General features: G+C 38.9%; 1 long non-coding RNA gene across 1 annotated transcript in view; it reads right to left on the bottom strand.

Moving 5' to 3' along the window:
• LOC110192590 (uncharacterized) overlaps positions 1–23684 on the bottom strand; it is a 101166-nt gene that overhangs the window by 29181 nt on the left and 48301 nt on the right. The window contains exon 2 of the long non-coding RNA XR_002320197.2: positions 9495–9607. This is a non-coding gene — a long non-coding RNA (uncharacterized LOC110192590). The remainder of the gene's footprint in view (positions 1–9494; positions 9608–23684) is intronic.

The following is a 23684-nucleotide window of genomic DNA, read 5'->3' as shown; positions in this document are numbered from 1 at the left end:
CTGAAATAAACAGTCAGTGGCTTCAGCATTGGTTGATGATGGCCTGGTGAGAACACTTTGGAAGTGTTCAGCTCATGTCTCCAGGATCATGTCCTTATCACTGACCAGTGTGTCTCCCTCAGCACTGAGTAATTGAGATGCACCACAGGTTTTTGGCCCACAAATAGCCTCCAGGGCATCATGAAAGCACTTTGGATTGTTACTATCAGTTTAAAAGTGAAATTTCATCTTCCTTCTTATTGAGGTAGGAATCCTGCATCTTTCTAAGTTTCACATGCACTTTACTTTTGATGGAGTTAAACATTGCCTTCTTAGATACAGGTGAACTATCCTGCTGGAAAACCCTGTGAATTTTTTTCATTTTTCATTTCGTACCATCATTTTGATCAAACCAACCCCGATGTTTGCGAATGTTCTTGTCCACGAGTAAATGTGGTGCTAAATATCAAATATCTGAAAGTTGAATGTTCCTTTTCGGCTCCATTGTTGCCAACCATGTGTTGGCTTAGTTTTCCCTCCAAGTTAGCAATGAACTGTTCATGCACATAAAAGCTCTCTATTCTGTTGAATTTCAGTCTTCTGGTACATATCTTACCTTGAAACCGTTGCTTTTGTTGAAAGCAGATGTTTAGCTTGGAGAGAAGTCTATGATCTGTCTCTTCTCCTTACAATAACATGGTCTATTAAATACCAATGTTTGCTGTGAGGGTGCATCCACGCAGTTTGATGCCATTTAGATAAACAGAAGACGGTGTTGGTGACCAGTAGGTCAAGATGTAAGTCTTCAGTAGTGAGTTCCCATTGCTGTTGTTGTTTCTGACTCCATCCTCCCCAAGGACTCCCCACCACTTCTGGTAGTCTGTGCCTACGCTGGTAACAAACTCACCTAGAATTATAAGTTTGTCCTCTTTCAGCATATTGATGACGAGGGTACCCGGGTCTTCATAGATTTTTTTGACCTCGTCAGGCTTCTTCACGGTGGAAGCATGCACTCTGATAACGGTGATGCAGCACTTTTCTGCAAGCGGCGATTACATTGCCATGCGCCTGTCATTCGCTCCTTTTGGTAGGCATACATTGATTGCCTAGACTGGTTCTGATCGAAAACCCTATGCCAGCTTCATAGTGTTCTGCTTTACTGTAGTTATTCCAGAAAAAAAAAATGCGTGTCTCGTTCCAGCTTTGGTGAGCGGGCCTTCACTTGCCAGTCTTGTTTCACTGAAGACTGCTATTTGGATGCGATGCCTGCTGAGCTCTCTTGCCACGAGAGCTGTTCGTTTTTCAGATCTCCTGGTTTTCATCTTTTCCATAAATGCGTGCACATTCCACGTACCTTTGGTGAGTGGAATCATCTCTGCAAAAGTTTTTGTACATTCTTTTGTGTTCTGACTGTAGTGTAGGACTCTTGCCTGTTGCACTAAGCAGGCTAGGATTAAGTTAGATGAAGCAGACAATTTTTGAAATACCTTTTCTGCTCCTTTCCTCATGCCAGGAGGTAAGCAGTACAGTCCTTAAAAAGGCTGCTCGGGCACCCAGGAGGGCAATGAATCCCTTTGTTGCTTCAGTCCGGTGAGAAGGTGACCATATCACTTGGGTTATCTGTGTGCAGGATTGTAACTACAGCTTCCAGTATATCTGCACTTGCAACTTCATCATTTGCCTTTCACCACAGGATTTTGAAGTAGGTAAAAATGACAAATTGCCACGGGTGATTTCTTTTGACTCACACATAAATTGGATTCAAGTGAGGCAGAGTTGTGCAAAGTTCAACCTTACTCTCTCTTCCAGAGTCATTAGACTACAGCGGCAAAGTGAAAGTCAAGATGACTAGTGATGTCTTGGGATGCAGTAGATGGCCTTGATGTTTTTGATAACTAACCAAGCTCTAAGTGCTCTACGACGCCTGCTTCCACTGACTTCATGGCCTATTGGAACAAATTCTTTACATCTGCCCATTCTCCCAGGGAAAGTATTTACATGCTTGGGGTAGACATCCCCCTAACTTACCAATGGGTTTGAAGCCTTTAAGTTACCCTCAGCCTGGTTTAGGCCATCTGCCAAAATGGTTTTACCATGATGTGGCCACTGCACATGGTATAGCTTCTTAGAGTCACAGGTGAGAGTTGGGTTGTATGTGGACCTCCAGGGTAGAAAGTAAGCCTGAAAAGTTCTCAGCAGCCCTCACATCAGAGGTACTAGTCTTCCCTTGAAACCCCATATGCCAGTAGTAAAATCTTGTAACATTAATCTTCATCTATACCAAATGTGCATCAAAAGCATACTGAATGTTGCTAACTGTTAATCGCTGAAATTTCTCAAGATGTCTTGGAGTTTATGGGGTATATATTTTTTTCTTAAGGACCATGCCTTAAACCTAAATTATCCTAGCTCTCATTGATTGGCCAGGAATAAGTTCCAAGCCAAGCCCTACCTGATTATCATTTGGTCCCTGATTGGCTCAGAGTGAACATAAAATAGCAATTGTTTCTGTTTTGGCCAGGAACCCTGAGGTTCTTACCCTCCCAGATTGATTTTTTTTGGACTAGATGAAAGAGGCCTTCCTCTGCTTCATTTCTTACCTAGCTTTAATCGCTAAATGGGTGTTGCCTCAGTCAAAGGAAGACCTGTTAGCTTAAAAAGGCCAAGGTCTCACACTGCATCCAGGGTCATCTCCAGTCATCCTGATCTATTTCTTGCCACTGGGTCCAGATGCCTCCAGAGTAGAAAATGAGTTTAGTGACTTTGCACAGTGCTCCATCACCTAACTGCAATTCACTTGTGTGTCATGGCATTACCTCCCTGATGTCACAGCCCTCTTTGAGAAGAAAGGACAAACAACAACAACTGAATGTTAACTGCTCCAGATGTATCAAGTTTTGAGACACAGGCCCTGTCCTTGAAGAGCTTAAATTTTAGTTGTGGAGTCAGAACAAGAAACACTAAATTTTTAAAAAAGCAAACATTTATTAAATGCCTACTCCAGTGGGCTATAAAGTGGCACAATTAGGAACTTCCAGTTGGCTGCCACCTTGGCTCCCACAGACAACATGTTGTGCACTTGAAGACTGAACTTGAAGTCAGAAGACCTGGAGCCAAAATTTGGCTCTGCCACTCACTATGTGACTTGAGATAAGACTCTTTGACTTTAGTTTTCTCATCTAGAACAATCAATCAACAACCATTTAAGCCAGGAACTTAGATAAAACACTAAAGATACCAGGAATGGGGCCAAAAATATAAGAATATTGGAATGGTATTTAGGGCCCAGGTAATTAATGGCTTTAAATGCCAAACAGGGGGTTAATATTTGATTCTAGAGGTAATGAAAAAGGGAGACACTACAATTCACTGAATAGGGGGATTACAAGGCAGATTTCCACTTTAGAAAAATCACTTTATCGAGAGGATGAATTGGAATGGAGAAGGACTTGATCTATAGGGTCCATTACAGACCAAAGGCTTACGATTCTATCATCCTTTGATGATAGAATCCTGCATGGCCTAGACTTGATATCTCATAGGTATCCTCCAAGATTAACATGGCCATCTTGACACTTTTCAATCGTTATAGCACTATACAAGGCTCACAAAAGTTGAATGGCAACTGAACTATGATTAATAATAAGCCTCGATCTTGGCACCGGAGAACAGATGATGAACTAGTATTGGTAGCAAGTATGACTACATATACTGAAGATTCCATACCCTCTCAGATACAATCACTATATTGTTCGCTTTTTCATAACTCTCCCACCCCAGTCCTCACTCTTTCTTATAAGGAAAGATTCAAAATCAGGGTATTCCAAGAAATGACTATAGTGTTAAGAAAAAAAGAAGGGGGAAAATTAATAAAACTTTAAAAAATCTCAGAGGGTGACATTACAAGCATCATTATCTCTATTTTCCAAATGGGAAAACTGAGAAATAATAAAGTTTAGTAGCTTGCTCAAGGTCACATAATTAGTTAAGTAGAAAGGGACCAGCACTTGAATGCAGCACCACTTGTCCCCAAATTCATCCACCTTCACTATACCAATCTGCCTTAGATCTTTGCATTCCACTAATTTACAAAGGTTTTAGATTCCACCCTAAGGTCTTGATTATTAATTTTGTGACAGTCAGGCTCTGACCAACTGATGTACCTCTCTTCCCTTTCCAAAGGAAAGCATGAGTCCAGGAAAGTGTATTTTCTGTCATCTTGGCTTCTGGTTTCGTCAGTATCAGAAATAGCATCAATCATCTGATTTGCAGCTGACAAGAGCATAGATCCATGCGTGTGACTTGGAAGCATCCTCTTGCTAAGCTGAATAAGCAAATCATGTGTGGCTGTGGAGAGATGTGTCTGGGGAAAAGGGGGCTAATATGTATGCTGGAGAAAGATTATCTGTCTTTGGATTCAAGATAAGTAAAATTAGAGCCCAGTTTTGAAAGGGCATTTTATGCCAGGCTATATTCAGCAGACATGTAGTACTATCAACCTTGGGGAAATTAACAGGGATCTCTAGTGCTTTGAAACTAGTAATGGATACTGATTAGTCTTATGTTACATGAAGAAACACAGATTCAAGGGAATAACAGCCCAGAAGTGAGCAGTCCCAATTTACCAAGCTAAACTAAATAACTTTTCCTTTTCTTTGTGCCCTGTAAGAATCTACACTTTTGCATGATCAAGGGACGCTGTCCTTGGTCTTTTTAATTTCAGCTCTTTGGGGTCAGCCTCAGCCCGTTTCCCCACCTTTAAACTCCCTGAAGTAAAACAGCTTTGCTTTCACAAAGAGGAGAGATGATGGTTCATCATACTCTTTGCCTCAGGGAAAGGTGAAATATGCAAGATTTTGATCTGAGAGGGTGAACTGATTTTTGATTTTCCCTTGGCAATTTTCCTGAAGTCCCTTGACAAGCAAAAATAGGGGGAGTGGGGGGGGAGGATCCTTCTCCACTGATGATTAATTTGTCTCATGGTTAATGGGATCTGGCAGTGTGTCAATTGGCATATCTACACTACAGGTAGTCTATAAACTGCCTGAAAACAGTGACTCTGTCTTACCTATCTTTGGATCTCCCCAAAAGTCAAACATGGTGTTTTGCATGAAGTCAATGCTTAATCAACATTTCTTGAATAAAAGAATGAATGAGAGAAAAAAAAAGCATTGAAATTTGCTCAATGAATGTGAATAGTTTGCTTCCTTCGAGAGTGCACCCTTATGGCACATGATCAATTTTTGATTGTTTGGAGTTATGTTATATGCTATTGTTGTCATCATTGTTTTCAGTTTTCTAAAAAAATCCACAATGAAAGGTAAGGAAAAAACCCACAAAGTTGAACCTGTCTATTAAAAACATAGCATCACATGTATGCATTCTTAACTCATGATTGTTAAATCTGTTTGGGCAAGACTGACATCAGCACTACCTTACATAACTTCATTCAAAAGGCACAATTTATATTGCTATGTCAATTTCACATTTCCTTAAACTGCGGTTGGAAATATTGAAACACATGCATTGGGAAATCACAGAACATTAAACTAGTCACTGACATGTACTTGAAAATTTTACTTTCTATACAGGAATTACTAGTTTCCCTAACCATTTGAAAACATGCATGTAATAGATAGAATACTATACCTGGAGTCAGGAAGATTTGAGTTCAAATCTCACCCACTATAGCACTTACTGGCTATGGAATAATGGGCAAAAAGAACTGTTTCAGAACTCAGTTTCTTCATTTATAGATTAGAGATTCTAGAGATCACCTCACAAATAGACAGAAATGGAAATGTGATAATGTATTAGAAGTACTATGTAAATGTCAGGTGTAATTATAATTTTAAAAAGGAGAAATCCAAGTAATCTGTGGATGTTCACCATTGTCTGCCTTCATTTGTTCTGCAAACATTCATTCAGTCTCTATGATGAGCAAGGCAGTGAACCAAGCCATATGGGGGGAAAAGAAAAGAATGACCAAGACTGGCTATCAAGACAGAGGATATATCATGTATACAATGCTGTTCTTGGAGCCAGGAAAATCTGTGTTCTAATCTAGCCTCAGACACTAATCGTATCACAAGAGGCAAGTCCCTTAACCTTTGTGGGTCTCAGTTTACTCACTCTTAACAAAATTGGTTCAAAGAGGTAAGAATATGTGTGTGTGTATGTGTGTATGTACATATGTATATGTATATATGTATATGTATATATACACATACATACAGACAGACAGACAGACAGACATGTATTTATATACATATGCACATGCATATACTCGATTACAGAATATATCCTACCCAACAGGGAAATTGTAAGAGAAGGAGATGATAAGAGATATGGGGTGGGATGATGAGGAAGAAGGCAAATTTGGGAGAAAGCGGTCAGAAGCAAGACAGATTTTTGAGAGGGAACAGGATGAAAGAGAAAGATAGAAGGATAAACAGGAAAGTGAGATGAAGGCCAAGGCACAGTTAATGATCATAAATGTGAATGTAAATGAGATAGGATGGAAACAAATAGCAGGATGGATTGGAAGCCAGAATCCAACAACATGTGTACAAGAGACACATTTGAAACATAAAGACACACAGAGCTGAAACGAAAGGCTAAAGCAGAGTTTATTATGCTTCAACTGAAATAAAAAAAAGGCAGGAGTAGCAATTATGATTTCAGACAAAGCAAAATGAAATAGACCTTATTAAAAAAGATAATCAGGGAAATTACATTTTGCTAAATGTATCAAAGACAATGAAGTAATATCAAAAGATTTTACAGCAAGTTTCTCTGATAAAGGCCTCACTTCTCAAATCTTTAGGAAACTGAATCAAATTCATGAAAACAAGAGCCGTTACCCAATTGATAAACGGTCAAAGGCTGTGACCATGCAGTTTTCAGAAGAAGAAATCAAAGCTACCTAGAGTTACACGAAAAAATACTCTAAATTGCCATTGATTAGAGAAAGGCAAATTAAATCAACTCTGAGGTATAACCTCACATAGATAGAAATGACAAACACTGAAGGGGATGAGGAAAAATAGATACATTCATGAATTTTTTATTGAGTAGCATCCTGGTCCAACAACTCTAGAACCAAACTGAAACTGTCCAAATGCTATAAAACTATGCATAACCTTTGACTAAACAATACCACTTCTAGGTCTGTACCCCAAAGATATCAAAGAAAAAATGCAAAGGATCTACATGTGCAAAAATATTTGTAGAAGCATGTTTGTGATTGCACAGAATTAGAAATTTAGGGGATGCTCATCGTGAGGGAAATGGCTAAACAAGTTGTGGCATATGATTGTGATGGAGTACTATTGTGTTATAAGAAATGATGAGAAGGTGGTTTCAGAAAAACATTGCAAGATCTATATGAACTGATGCAAAATGAAGAGAAAAGAACCAGAAGATCATTGTGCAAAGTAATAGCAATATTGTTTTGATGATCAATTGTGAAAGAGTTGGCTACTCTGATCAATAGAGTGATCCAAGACAATTCCAAAGAACTCATTATAAAGAAATGCTATCCACCACCAGAGAGAGAACTGATAACCTCTGAGTGCAAACTGAAATATAATTTCCTTACTTTTTTATTTTTCTTTCCTTTTTCTGAAATATGGCTAATGTGGAAATACGTTTTGAATGATTTCACATGTATAATTCATGTCACATTGTTCATCTTAGTGGGGTGGGGGACAGATGGGAAGGAGGGAGAGAATCTGCATCTCAAACTTTAAAAAGAAAAGAATGCTAAAAAAATAGATAAAATAAAATAAAAATACGGTGTTAGACTAAATGACCCCTTCCATATCTAAATATATGGTCCAATATGTCTTTTTTTCTCTAAGATGTCAAAGGATATAAAAATGCAATCTAAGATAAAGTTTGCATGTGCTTAGGCTTTCCTGACTAATTCCCTAACTCACCAACCCACTGTAGATATGTTTAAAGTCTCGGTTAAACACAGGCCTGATGTTTTACAGAGCAAGCAAAATGAAAGCTTAAACAATCCCATGGAAACCACAAATTTACAGGCGGAATGGACCCATTCAGCAGTGTTACAAACTCATCAAAATGTCTCAAACAATTTCCCACATGATGAGGGCTCAGGAAACCCTCAAATGGACTTTTCTGTAATGGTCTTTTACCTTAAATTCTCAACCCTCCTATGTCTCAGGGGAAACTGTTTCTGATTAATTTACATTTATTTCAACAAAATGATGTTTGGTCAGAGCAATTTACTCTCCAAGATGCTTTGATGAGTTTTGGGTTGGAGCCATGTTTTCATAGATCAAGAAGTCCTGTTTAACCAAAATTCAATTGACTTGAACTCCAAAGGTGTCAGTAATGATGGAAATACTGAAATCAAAATGTCTAAAAGGGTTTTTCACTTGCCAAAATGAATACAACACAAAACAAAATGGAAAAGGGCCAGCTGAGTAGAAGGAAAATAGTCTAATAGATCTAAGATCCGTGACATATGTGTACATTTTTCTGGAATCATGACACACACATTTTTATATCATGACACATCTGTGTCATGGACTTGTGTGCCTATTTGTGGCACAGACATATACTATGGTCCTAAAACATGTGTGTATATGCATCATGTATTCATGAAATATATGTGCATGCAAATCTGGCCTCATGACCACATACCTAGACTCACAAACTCCATGTATATGCATATTGTAACTTATTACATACTGTACATGTAGTCTGGATTTGCATGTCTAGATGTGTCTAGACTAAGGACCTCTGCACACATACACCTAAACTCATGATACATGTGTGTTCACAATCTGGATTTGTGATATGTGTACTTACATATTAGATCTATGTCTGGACTTGTGATACACATGTGTATGTACACCTAGAATCACAACATGTGTGTACACTTATGGCTAGATGTATTATATACTCATTATATGCATGTATGTGTACATCTAGACATATGTCTAGATGAGTTTACACACATACACCTAGACTGATGGCATGTTCTATGCGTACATCTAGATATACATTTGGACATGTGCACATGCAAGCTGTATTAATGATGCACATGTACATGTATTTCTGTTCTTTTGTATGCACATGTCATAATTTGTGATACACATGTACACATTTGTCTAAATGTATGTTTGTATGTATATACACATAATCCTGGACTTATGGCACCTATGTGCAATACATTTAGACTCATGACATACATGTGCATGTATGTTTTAACTCCCTCCATCTCCATGATTTCTGGCAAGCCAGGGCTTGGGGGCTTCTTCAACTGGTAGCCATCCTCTCCATGAATTGCTGGAGTAGTTGCAGAGAGTCTTCTTGAAGGGTAACCGGCATCACCTAAGAATCCAGGATCTGTAATCTCTCCAGCTCACAAGGTCATGTCCAAACCTAGGCATGTACATCTCGGGGTCCATATTCAGGCACCCAAGATCAAGCAAAGAAATTCAAAGTAAAAGATGCCTCCAGAAGCTCAGGCTTCCACTTACCTAACTGAGCCCAACTTCAGTAGTTGAGATGGGAACAATCAACATACTGCCTAGCTGAAAAAGGGCTACTCTTCCACCAACCTTCATGGGAAATTCAGGGTTCATGATGTTACCTGCAGGGAATCATCAACTACATAGTATTACAAACAAATGGTTGAAAGAAGAAAGAAAACAGCTAGAGCTTGGGGTGAGAAGGGAACAGTTCCATGGATCTTCTTCTAGCTCAATGGACAGTAAGAAATTGCTTCCTCATTCCCCAATTACGTGATTGCTGGGCTAGCATACATAGTTGGCTAGAAGCAGGTGCTGAAGTTCTTCCAATTCCTTTTTACATTTGCCAAGGAGAATAGTCTTTAAGAAATGACATATTAGAAATAATTAATAGGTGGCTGAAACTTAAGATTAGTGAGGAGCTAAAAAAGAAATCACCTAGCTGCCCTCAGTGAGCTCATTGAACATACAGATATCTTCAACATGTGAATGGCTGCCATGTGGGAGAAGACGAAGAACTAGTTTACTTGGCAGTAAGTTCATGTTGCAGAGGCATAATCTAAACAAAGGCTTCTTTTATATATTTATGTATTTTATTATGTTTATTTGTTTATATTTTAAGTGTGTTTATATTCATTTTATATAACATATAATATACATAAACTGAAAATCAATTATGTACAACTTGCTATTCCTTTTAAATATATAATAAAGTTATCATGTAAATTTCCTCTTTCTTTTTTTCCTTTTTTTCTTTCTTCCCCCCTGCCCTCCCCTACAGATGGCTACCATTAGACACAAATAAATAGATAAACATGTAAAATCATTCTATACATACTTCTATTGTTCAGTTCCTTCTCTAGAAGCAGATAGCATGTTCCTTCATATGTCCTTTTAGTTAATTTAGGTATTTTTAATAGTCAAAATGACTTAGTCATTCAAAGTCATTCTTAAAACAATATTGTTGTTACAGTATACAATGTTCTCTTGGTTCTGCTTTTTTTGCTCTTCATTATTTCATGCAGGTCCAGCTACGTCTTACAAAGATCATTGAGCTCATTATTTCTTATAGCACAGTAGTATTCCATCACAATCATACACCATAGCTGGTTTAGCCAGTCCCCAAATGACAGGCATCCCTGCAATTTTTAGCTCTTCGCCACCATGAAGAGAGCTGCTATCAATATTTTAGAACATATAGCTTCTTTTCCCTAATCATCTTTGGAAACAGACCTAGAAGTAGCATTTCTGGGTCAAAGTAAGGATTCTGCACAGTTAGACCTGCACCAAAGTGGGATAGGCTATTTCACAAGGCTGTAAGTTCCTCATTCACAAGACAGATAAGGCAACATGACCATTTGTCCATGTGATTGAAAAAAGGATTCTTGTACTGATAGGAATCAGGACTGTATGATTTCAAGAGGCCCTTCCAGCTCTGGGATTTCTGTGAATGGATAGGATGAGCTGGGGACAAAGGGAAGCCTTTGCATTGTGGCTTAACAAGGATAGAGAAAGAAAGATTTTGGAAACATGCTTGTGGGAACATGGTGGTAACAGGTGCGTATGGCAGCTCAAAGCTTTGGGAAGATCAGTGCCAGCTTTATAAAGTGTAAAAATGGCAGAATTTTAGAAGAAAGGGTTAAAGTGGAGGCTGATTCCATAAAGTAACAGCCTGTAGGATTTGTTGTGTGTTTTTTTTTCTTTGCCTTACCCCTTCCCATCATTGACATGCGATATCAAAAAGAAAATAGAAAACTTGGACTGGGATAGAGACTTAGGACAGACACATTTCCTCTGGTAAGCAGGAAGGAGAGTTCAAAAAATGGATTTAATCTTAGCCTGAGGATGCTCTTTTGGAGTTTCTAAGTATGCTGGCTTTTATGTTAGATTCCACAGGCCCAAAGTGCAGAATGAAATATTGATGTGATGATGTGCTGGCATAGCCTCCCAAACCACCTCATCTTGTCCCCTAGCCCCAACTCCAGAGGTGCCAGATTATCTGAATGTCTGCCTGGGTGTGGGCCTTGGCCTGCTGGCAGTGGTAGCAGCAGCTGAAGGAGGGAGTTAGCGGGAAGATGATCAGACCTTACAAATTTTCTTCTCCAGGTGCTGAGATGGAATTGTGGAAAGCAGCCACTTCTTCCACTGGCTTTCCATGCTCCTAAAGAAATAGTTCTCCCAGAATGTTAAATAAGTTGTGTCCCAACCTTCAGATCGTAGCCAGGTGAAATTTGAAATCAGTGGAGGTACAAGCCTAGCTTAGAGTGAGGTAGGGAGAATTCAATCTACTCTTAGGTTTATTTCCCAAAAGCCAGCCTAGATCTGTTTTATGACCTTTGGAAGTGACTGGGATTTTTGTTTGTTTGCTTGCTTGCTTTTAGGAATTTTTTTGCTAATTTATGTAGAATTTTCTCTGCAGAAATAATTTAATGATGTGGACTTGAGGGCTACTTGATAGAGAAGTAATGTGGCATAATGAAAACGTAGTGATTTGGTTTTAGAATCTGGCCTCTGCTCTTAGTTATACCTTGGGCATGTGACTTGTTCTTGTGGCCTCAGTTTCCTCATCCAAAAAATGAGTGAGTGGATTTTTAGGGGCCATTCCAGCTCTAGAACCCAGGATTTTCTTGCTTCATGCTGTCACATAAATAAATCGTGGCATCAGAGACCTAGGACTGGAAAGGACCTAAGAGGCCATCTAGTTCAAACCATGCTCTCCAACCCCCCCCCAACCCATTGTATAAATAAGAATTTATTTATACTGAGACTCATTATTAAGACTGAGGCTCAGAGGAGTTGAGAGACTGGCTACAGATTGGGGAACAAGTGACAGAAGTGGATTTTGAGTCCAGGTCCTCTGATTCCTAAACCAGTGGTCTTTCCACTGAACCACAGTGCTTCATACCCATGGCAGGGGAAAATCAAATTGAATCTTTCACAAAGTTTCATCCAGATCTGCGTATTATCAAATCTGTGATGAGTTGGTCTAGGAAAATAAAAGTAGATTAGCTCTGGTTCCCAGGGTGGAAAAGGTCCATGAGTTATTATTATCCAGACTATAGACTATACCAACCGCCGCCTCCTCCTCCACAGCAGACTCTATTTAGCATGCTCTGGCTGAGACAAAGCCCTTCTGAGAAGTAGCATGAGGGCTGTGCTGACTCCAGTGAGTTTGATTTATCAGGACTACTGGCATTTGCAAATGGATCTGGGCTGTTCCTGGAGACAGACTTTCAGAGGGATAGGGCAGCTCTGTAATTTCCTAACTTGCCATTGGCTCTTAGAAGACATTATTTTCATGAGACCCCTCTCCAAATAATGGGAAATCTAGCTACAGGAATGCCTTGGTGTGCCTAAGCCTCATGCCCTGCTCTCCCCCACTCCCCAAAATCCACATTTCCCACCAACCCCTCACCTCCTCACGAACTTTTATTCTCTTACACAGACAATATATTTTAACGGACTCATGCTCTGCCTTCTTCTTCCCTTGCTTGCTTCCTAACCTTCTCTGCCACCCCTCCTCCCCCACAAGCCTTCCCTCCAAGCCTTCCTCTTCTTACTCCTCCCCCTCCTCCTGGTCCACTCCCATCTGTTTTCTGTTAGGACTTCATTTTCAGAGTGCAGGCTGGTGGAATTTGGAGTTCAGACCCCCTCGAGTGATGAGAGTCCTGGGGCTGCTGAGGGTCCCTTCATGCAGCCCCCACCACCTCCCCCCTCTACTCTCTCCCCATGCCCCATTCGCCCTTGTGCAATAACATGCTGGCTTTCACATCTGCTTTCAATTCCACGTTCATTCGACCAGCTCTGGGAAAATGGAAGCTTTCACTAGAGCTTGAGGTCTTAAAGAAACAGCATGAACGCAAACAGCTATATTCGGTGGGCAAAAGAAGTTTGAAATACATCAGCTAAAGGCCTGAATCCTTCAATCAGCAAGCTGGGGCTCAAGCACTCAACGCCTTTCCTTCCATTTGGGTTCCTATCTGGGGCGGCTGCCAGGGCAAGCTCTCTTTCCTTCTGCTGGCTATCCTTTGCCCAGTTTCCATTCTTGGAAAATGCCTGAGTTCCCAGTCCTGAATCAACAGAGAGGAGGTTCCCAGACTTCTTTCTTGGTCTTCATCTCACTATGTAATCATAGCTGTGGGGGTTCTTTTGCCCAATTAAACAAAGAAGAAGTAGAGAAATTATTTTATTGCCATTGTGTTACATGGCAGTTTATTACTAAAATACACAAAGCATTTCGTACGTGTCATTCACCCAAAGCTGACTGCTGTTCTTGGGGGAAACAAATGATGCTTTGGCCTTTTGTCAGACCTGCTCTTTCTTGAGCAAAATGTGCTAACCAGATATTTGAGATATAGCTTCCATATCAATAGCTTTTGAAAGGAGGACTGATTCCAAACAGCCTTGAAAATTATGGTGTTGGGGCAGAATTTTCAGTTCCATCATAAACTCATGAACCCTCTTCCAAGCCTCATCCAGTTCCTTTTTGGTAGTAAGTGAGGTATTTAGGGAAGTGCATTTCTTCTTTCAGGTCACTAAGGGACTATATTCTGCTCTGTGGTAGCATGTGAGTCAGAAAGAGTGTGGATGACTCCATGCCAGCCGTCGACAGTACCAGAAAAAAAATACTAAAAATATCTTCTATATCATTTTAAAGTGCACAAAATTCCTTGCATATATTATATCATTTGATCCTCAGAAAAAATCCTGAGAGATAGTTGGTGCAAGTACTGTCACCCCTATTGTACAGCTGAGGAAACTGAGTCATATAGAGATTAAGCAACTTACCCAAAGTACATAACTAGTTGGTGACAGAACTGAGAGATTTAATGGCTGTAGGCAAGTCCCAGTATTGTTTCCTTTGCAAAACCAGAGTGATATCACAACATTATCTGGGTTTTTTTTGTGACACAGGAGCCATAGCCCAAGCAAAGGAGGCACTAGAAACTAGGAGAAGGAAGACTCTGGGACCTAGCTAGAAAAAAGCATAACTAGCACAAGGTAAATGGCACTTTCTTCCAGGGTGCAAACATCCAGAGAAGGCTTGTTCCTACTGAAAGGTGGGGAGAAATGGCTACTGATTGCCCTGCATTTCAGCTTAAGGTTCTCGATCACCCATATATCCATTTGTCATAATCACTCTCCGCTATTCCTCCAGGGTCCCATCTCCATGACACCCCTCTCTCAAGGCTCGGTGCCCGACCTACAAGACCACTTCCTCTCCTGGGACAATTGAACTTTCTATTGGATTATCCTCTGGCCAGTTGCCACCTTCTCCTTTCCCCCTGCCCCATACGTACAAATGCAAGCACAAAATAAGCCCCTGTTGCCCTAGGTGAAAATATTCCTAATTATCATCAGGGAGGCTGAGACACCCAAAGGGGAGGAGAAGGAAAAATTCTGCCACTTTAGCCTTAAGGATTTCTCCTCTCCCCTTCTGGCTTTACAAAATACAGACTCAACTGAGATTTCTATTACTGAAAGCTATGGCTGCCACTGGCTAGAAACAGAGCTTATACTACCATCTTTTCTTTCTGCTTCCTCCCCTGTTTTATGTTAATTTCAGGATGCAGTAAGCCTCTTTCTAGCCCTGAGATGTCTAGCACATCAAAGCTGAAAGGGATTTGAACTCTATAAAGTTAACTTACAGATATGTTCCTTTTCTAAGAATCTCAATGTAAAGAGTTTGGCCTTCTGCAGGTCTCAATTACATACCTATAGTTTAATTTGCAGTCAATTCTTCAAGTCTTCCACCTAAGTATAGGTCTCAGCACCAGATGAAAACCATAAATATCAATGGGCACACTGCAAATCCTTTGTCTAGCCTTGGGTGGGAGTTAGAGTTTGAATTATTAGCTCTTATTTTTTTCTCTTTTTGGAAGTCACATATGGGGTCCTTGCTAGATTATTCCTTATAATAATAGCTCATGTTTCCATCGAGGTTTACATAAATTATCTCAGTTGAGCTTTGTGGCATCCCTATGAGTAAGTATAAATATTATTATCTTCATTTTTCAGATGAGGAAACTGAGGTTCATAGTTTGACCACATGATAAGTAGCCCATGTAGGATTTAAACCTAGGTCCTCTGACTCCCAGTTTAATGCTCTTTTCACTTCCAAATGCCTTCCACATGAAAACACATACATATACATATACATATACACAGATACACACAAATCACACTTTTTCAACTAATTGTCACTTCTTTTATTCAATCACTTTCTTGTGCCATACTTTCACTTTCATGGTTTATACATTGGTGGTAGCCCAGTCCAGTGATCTTTTCACCTCACCACACCCTTAAATTGTATTAAAATGCTCCAAGGATTGATAACTTTGGCAAGATGGGTGTTAGCTTCCTCCACAAAGGCTGGACAAAGTCCTTCTATACTTTAGTGGACTGTCTTCTTAAACTGTTGTGGTGTGGCCAAAAAAGGTTTTCATCTGGTGGCCAAATTTCTGATGATGAGACTCAGAAAATTCCTTACACAAGCCTAATCCATCGCTATATTCAAACTCAAATATGGGCAAATTCTACTTTTTTTTAAACCATTGGATACAATTTACAGGAGGCAGTACTTAAGTAAATAAGTTGTTAACAGACCCCTGTTAAATACCAAACCCAGTATTAGGTACTTGAAGTAGGGTTGAGGACCAAGGATTGGTATTATCTCAACAAATTTGTATAAAGGTGTAAAGAGAATTCCACGTCCCAATATCTTTCATTCCTATAATCCACAGGTTCTTATGTTTGTCTCATGGACTCCTTTGGCAGTATGGTTAAGCCTAGGGACCTCTTCTCAGTAAAAAATGTTTGCAAATGCATAAAATAAAATTCAGGATTATAAAAAATCACAAAATAGTTGTAGGACTACAAAGGAAATCAATTATATTGAAATACAGTTATCATTTTTTAAAGAGTTCAGAGATCCAAGGTTAAGGACCCCTTTTCTAGGCTCCTTCCTTTAGCTATCCCATGGACCACTATGAGAATATCTGAATATCCCCCACCCTGGTATCTCTGGACTTCCCAGGAGGATATATGAAGGACACATTAACTTTGTATCATGAAAAACCTTAAACTTGGAAGGGTGAAGTTCTAGAGCACTAAACCAGAGAATGGCGAATACATATATCCAATTTCCCAATATATCTCCTAGACCCTGTGGCCCCAGAGAGTGGAATGCTTATCTCCCACTAGTACAGGTCAGGGCAGACAGATGGTTGCCATAGACATAGAATGAAGGGAAATGTGTCTGTCTTCCAGGGAATGCTTATAAAATAATTGGTATGGGTATTCTAGGGTTACTGTGAACTTATAAACTGTTTATTTTTGCAGTACTAATTGCCAAAGCTTGGGGAAGGGCTAATGCACTTGAGCTTGAGTGTTTATTCCTTCCAAGAGGCTGAACCTAGAGGGCAGATCTGTATGGTCACTGTCTCCTCTAAAATAACTTGCATTCCCTAGTATATCCCCAGTGACACAAGGCCATACTGTTTCACTCCATTCTCTCTCAGTAATTCACTGAATTCAAGTAGAAAAAGCAATCCTAGCACAGCATGCTTGGAGAGGATCTAGAGAAACACTTCTAAGGGGCCATCCAGAATGACTTTCATGAAGTTGTTTGCAGGCATGTGGGGAGAGGAAATAATAGCTATTACACTATTGCAAGCTATTGCTGTATGAAGACTTAGTAAGACAGGTTTTACTTCTTTTTCAAAGGAGTAGCAAAACTAAATTTATTTGATGGATTTTTTTCATGTGATATAAACAATAGCTATTCATTTTTTTCTTATTCCTTGTCCATTAAGGATGGAAAGAATAAAGTGACATTTGGCAAAATTCCACAACGTATTATTAAAAGGCTGGTTAATGAACATTTAGAAGGGGAAGTGGTGATCTCTTATGAGCTGGAATGTGTTCATTAAGAACAGACTGTGCTAGACGAAAATAATTTCTGTTTTGGATAGGATTACTAGACTGGTAGAAGAGAAGAACGTCATTACTACAGGATCATAGATTGAGAACTGGGAGGGACGTTGGAAGAAACATCTAGTCCAATCTCCTCCATTTGTAGATGAGGTCCAGATGATTAAAATAACTTGCCAAAATTCACATGGGCAATAAGTGGCAAATCTGGGATGTGAACTCAAATCCTCTAACTCTAAATCCATTCTTTTCCTACTTTGTCATGCTGCTTCTATGGGAACATCTCAGATGATATCTTTGTAGACAAGATGAGGAGATATGGGTTAGATATGAGTAATTATGTATATTCAAAGCAAATTAAAGGACCAGAATTAGAGTTCCCCTATATACAACAATTCTCAGTGTGAGGCACTGACAAGAGTAGGAAGTATACTCTCCTATTTCTGGGTGAAGTGGGAGGTAGACCAGAAAGATATAGGTAGCAACCCAGCTGAACTCTCCCAGCATTCCCCAACTTTACAATATCAAATTTTGAAAGAGCAGAGCCCAAAAAAAGATCATAGTGAGACATTTTTCCAGACTTAGATCACTTAGCAGGTGAGCATAAGAGGTTTGTGACACTGGGATGAGAGCTAGCCCTGAAGAGCAGCAGAAACAACAGCCGTGGACCTTGAAGGAGCCCATGGTAGCAATACCACCAGCAGCAGCAGCTTCAGAAGCTCTCAGCCCAGAGACAGTAAGGGAGTCAGACAACTGGTTAGAAAGAGATTATAGCAGACTCTTTGATGGCACTGGGTGAAGTTGGTGCTTATTGGCAACTCTCTTGCCCATTGGCAGTCTAGATCACAGTTCTAGGGCAGAAAGGAACATTTGTGGCTGGACAAAAGGGAGCAGGAGCCTTGGTCACAGTTCCAAGGCAAAAAGAAGCACAAGAGCTTTTGTTGCAGGAGAGCAGGGGACCTGATCACAGTTCCAGAGGCAAAAGGAGCACTAACACTTGCAGCTGCAGGGGAGCAGGGCCTATTCCTGGGCAAAGACCAGCATATAAATCAAAAGAGCTGTGACCATGCCTTTTCCCACATTATAAGCACCAAAAATTCACAAACCCACAGAACTAGATCTGAAAACAACAGCACAAAATACACAAATCATGAAACACTGCTTTTCTACCCTGAGGTGAGTAGAGCCCAATTTAACATATTGTTCAAAGTCAAAAGATAGGCTAGGAAAATAAGCAAACAAAAAAAGAACTTAATCATAAAAAAACTACTACAGTGGCAAGGAAGACCAAGACACAAACTCAGAAAAAAAAGACATGAAAATAGATACAACCAAAGCTTCAAAGAAAAATGCTAATTAAACCAAAGCCTAACAAGAATTCCTGGAAGTTACAGAAAGAGATACAAGTGGTAGTGGAAAATTTGTAAAAGAAATGAGAGTGATACAAAAAAAATGAAAAGAAAATTAACAGCTTGAGAAAAGAGGCACCAAAAATACTGAAGACATTAACACCTTCAAAAACAGAATTGATCTAATGGTAAAAGGGACACAAAAATTCACTGGCCAAAAAAACCAAAAATAAACCTCCTTAAAAAGCAGAATTGGCCATGTGGGAAAAAAGGTACAAAATCACTAATCAAAAATTAGAATTGTACAAGTGTATGCTCACGACTGCATGAATTATCAAGAAACAATCAAATAATGTCAAAAGAATGAAAAACATGGAAAAGACTGTGAAATATGTCATCAGAAAAACAATTGGCCTGGCAAAAAGACTGAGGAGAGATAATTTAAGAATTATTGGAGTACTTGAAAGCCAAAATAAAAAAAGCTTAGACATCATATTTCAAGTAATTATCAAGGAAATCTCTTGATATCTTAGATCTGAGATCCTAGTGAAAGAATCCACCAATTACCTCCCAAAAGACATTACAAAATGAAAGCTCCCAGGGATATTATAGCCAAATTCCAGTGCTCCCAGGTCAAGGAGAAAATATTGCAAGCAACAGGAAAGAATTCAAATGTTGTGCAGCCACAGTCAAGATTACACAAGATTTAGCAGCTTCTGTGGTAATGGAGCAAAAGGCTTGAAATATGATATTCCTGAAGTCAAAGGAGCTAGGATTACAACCAAGAATAACCTATCTGAATATTATTCTTCAGGGGAAAAAAAATTATATTTAATGAAATAGAGAACTTTTAAGCATTCCTGTTGAAAAGGCCAGAGCTGCATAGAAAATTTGACTTTCAAACTTAGGACTCAAAAGAAGCATCAAAAAATAAATGTGAAAGTGTAATTAACAGAATCCCAATAAAGTTGAACTGTTTATATTCCTATATGGGAAGATGATATATGTAATTCCTAAAAACTTTATCAGTTTTTATTAGAACAGTTAGGAGTATATATAGATAGAGGGCATGAGTGCAAGCCAATTATCTTTGGATGATTTTCAGGAAAGAAAAATAATGAAGGGGTGAGGAAGAAGGATGTACTGAGAAGGGGGAAGGGAGAAGTAAAATGGGGAAGATTTTCTTTTTCGCATAAAAAGAGGCTTGCAAAGAAGAGCTTTTATACTTGAGGAGAAAGGGAGGGGGGTGGCAGGCAATGTTTGAACCTCATTCTAATCAAAATTGGCTGAAAGGGGAAAGAAGATACAGAAATCTATCTTACCCAATAGGTAAATAAGAGGGGAAGGGGATAAGACATATAGGGAAAGAGATGATAAAAGGCAAACACTGGTAAAAAAAAAAGACTCTTGGAGATAGGATAAAAAGACAGAGAAGCATAAATAGAATAAAAAAGGGTGGAAAGAAATACACAATGATTATAACTGTGAATATGAATGGGATGAGCTCATTGATAAAACAAAAGCAGATAACAAAATCAATTAGAAATCAGACTCCATCAATATGTTGTGTATAAGACATACACATGAAATAAAAATACACAGAATTAAAGGGCTAGAGCAGAATCAGTTATGCTTCAGTCAAAGGAAGAAAGGCAGGGGTAGCAATCATGATCTCAGATAATGAAAAAGCAAAAATAGACCTACTTAAAAGAGATAAGCAATGAAACTACATTTTGCTAAAAGGTACCATAGACAGCAGAATAATATAAAAAAAAAATTACAGGAAATTTCTCTGATAAAGCCCTCATTTCTCAAATGTATATAGAATTGATTCAAATTTATCAAAATTACAGCTGTGCCCCAAATGATGAATGGTCAAAGGATATAAACAAGCAGTTTTCAAATGAAGTCAAAGCTATTTATGGTCATATTAAAAAATACTCTAAATCACTTGATTAGAGAAAGGCACTGAGGTACCACCTTATACCTATCAGAGATGACAAATGCTGAACAGGATGAAGAAAAATAGTACGCTAATGAACTGCTGAAGGAATATGAACTGGCCCAACCATTCTGGAGAACAACTTGAAACTATGCCCAAAGAGCTACAAAAATGTGCTTACCTTTTGACCCAATAATACTGCTATTGGGTCTGTATCCCAAATAAATCAAAGGAAAAAGAAAAGGACCTATAAGTACAAAAATATTTGAAGCAGTTCTTTTTGTGGTGGCAAAGAATTAGAAATCAAGAAGACGCTCATCAATGGAGGAACACCTGAATAAGCTGTCATATGATTGTGATAAAGTACTGTTGTGCTGTAAGAAATGATGAGGAGGGGGTTTCAGGAAAAAAAGAAAACTAATGCAAAGTAAAGTGAGAACTGGGAGAGTATCATGCACCATAACATCAACGTTGTAATGATGATCAGCTGTGAAAGTCTTGGCTACTCTGATCAAGAAAGTGATCCAAGACAATTCAAAATGATTCATGATGAAAAAATGCTATTTACCTCCAGAGAGGGAACTGATGAATGTTAAATGTAAATTGAAATGTAATTTTTTCTCTTTTTTTTGCCTTTTTTTGACGCATGGCTAAAATAGAAATATGTTTTGCATTGTTTCACATATATAATTAGTTGTATGGTTTTGTTTGCCTTCTCAGTAGGTGGGGGAGTGGCAGGAAGAAGGGAGAGAATTTGGAACTCAAAATTTTAGAAGCAAAGAATGTTTAAAAATAAATAAATAAGGCATTTTAAATAAAAACAGGACAGATATGCCACAACAGATCCAGGTAAGAAAAGAGAGATTTGTCTGAACAGTCCAAATATGGCATTCCCATAGCCATAGGAAGAAACTTATTTTATTGTAATTGGGGCTATGGAACTCAGGTCTAAAATGCTTTAGTGTATTGATTAGAGAAATGCAAATTAAATCAACTCTGAGGTACCACCTCACACCTATCAAAAGACAGAAAAGGAAAATGATAAATGGTGAAGAAGATGTGGGAAAATTGGAACACTAATACATCATTGGTGGAGTTACAAACTGATCCAACCATTCTGGAGAGTAATTTGGAACTATGCCCAAAGGGCTACAAAACTGTGCATACCCTTTGATACTGCAATACCACTACTAAGTCTGTATCCCAAAGAGATCATAAAAAGGGAAGAAGGACCCACATGTACAAAAATATTCATTGCAGTTCTTTTTATGGTGGCAAAGAATTGGAAACTGAGGGGACACCTATCAATTGGAGAATGACTGAACAAGTTATGATATATGAACATAATGGAATAATATTGTGCTATAAGAAATGATGAGCAGTCAGATTCTAGAAAAAAACCTGGAAGGAATTACATGAACTGATGCTGAGTGAAGTGAGCAGAACCAGAAGAACTTTGTACACAGTTAACAGTAACATTGTGTAATGATAACTATTATAGACTTAGCTCTTCTCAGCACTACAATAAGCCAAGACAATTACAAGGGATTAGTGATGGAAAATGCTATCCACAACCAGAGAAAGAATTATGAAGTCTGAATGCAGATCAAAGCATACTATTTCACTTTTTTTTTCCTTTCTCACATTTTTTTCCCTTTTGTTCTGATTCTTCTTTCACAACGTGACTAATATGGAAATACATTTAATATGATTGTACATGCATAATCTATATCAGATTGCTTGCTGTCTTGGGGAGTGGGGAGGGAAGGGAGGGAGAAAATTTTGGAATTAAAAATCTTATAAAAGTGAATGTTGAAAACTATATTTATTTATAATTGAAAAAAATACTACTAAGTGGGGAAAAATAAAAAGTCTCAGTGCAAGCTAGAGTGGAGGCTTCAAAAAAGTAAGGGACAGTGAGATTCTCTCCCAAGAAGCGTTCAGCAAGAACTGGTCTCATAGAAAGAAGATGAGGGGCAATGTGGATAAAGGCAGGAGAAAAGCAGCAGCAGTGGCAAGTTGCATGGTTTGTCCTTCGTTCTCAAAGAGGACTAGGGCATCAGGGAGATGATGACATGACTTGTAATTGACTTTGATTTGAGGGAGGGAGGGCAGTACAAGGTCACTAGCCTCACTTTCTCCTCCAGAGCCATCTAAATCCAGTGGCCAGATATCAATCAAGATGATCTGGAGGTGCAGTAGAAGACCTTGGCTCTTTTAAGTTAAGATCTTCCCAGGTTCTACTTTGAGTGAGGCAATGCCCATTCAATGAATAGGCCCCTTTAAGAAGTGAGTCGAGGGATGGCCCCTTTAATAATAATAATAAAAAAATCAAACTAGGAGGGGTTCAAGGTTGCTGGCCAAAAGGGAAAGTTACTATTGAAATTCACTCTGAGACATGAGGGCCCCCAAACTAACCATTACAAGGTGCTTAGGCAGGGACCTATTGTTGTCTGAGTAGATGCATGCATTACCCAAACCAGGATCAAAGGACAACAAAAGTAGCAAAAAGGCTCACGACAAAAATAGGATTTTTGTTGTTGTTGTTCGATCGTTTTTTAGTTGTTTCCAACTTTTTTTTTTGACTTATTTGGGATTTTATTGGCAAAGACGCTGGAATGGTTTATCATTTCCTTCTGCATCTCATTTTACAGATGAAGAAAGTGAGGCAAATAGGGTTAAGTAACTTAATCAGGGTCACAGAGCTAGTAAGTTGTCTGAGGCCAGATTTGAACTCATAAGGAAGAATTCTAATGACTCCAGTACTTGCACTCTATCCACTGTGACAACTAGCTGCACCAAAAAAGAGCAATTAGTAGGAGAATAATGGAGTATAGGCGAAGGGTTTTATGGAGGAGCACCATCATGCTTGAGTGAACCTGCACATTCTCTACCTGTTTGGAGCCCTATTCATAGCAATACTCTAAGGCATATTTTTTTAAGTTTTAGTGACATGTTTAATTTTACACTACAAAC

The sequence above is a fragment of the Phascolarctos cinereus genome, unplaced genomic scaffold (genome assembly GCF_003287225.1).
Source record: "Phascolarctos cinereus isolate Bilbo 61053 unplaced genomic scaffold, phaCin_HiC Scaffold_726;HRSCAF=1367, whole genome shotgun sequence".
Classification (NCBI taxonomy): Eukaryota; Metazoa; Chordata; class Mammalia; order Diprotodontia; family Phascolarctidae; genus Phascolarctos; species Phascolarctos cinereus.
Note: the sequence above shows the minus strand (reverse complement) of the source record. Positions and strands in the feature narration are given on the sequence as shown.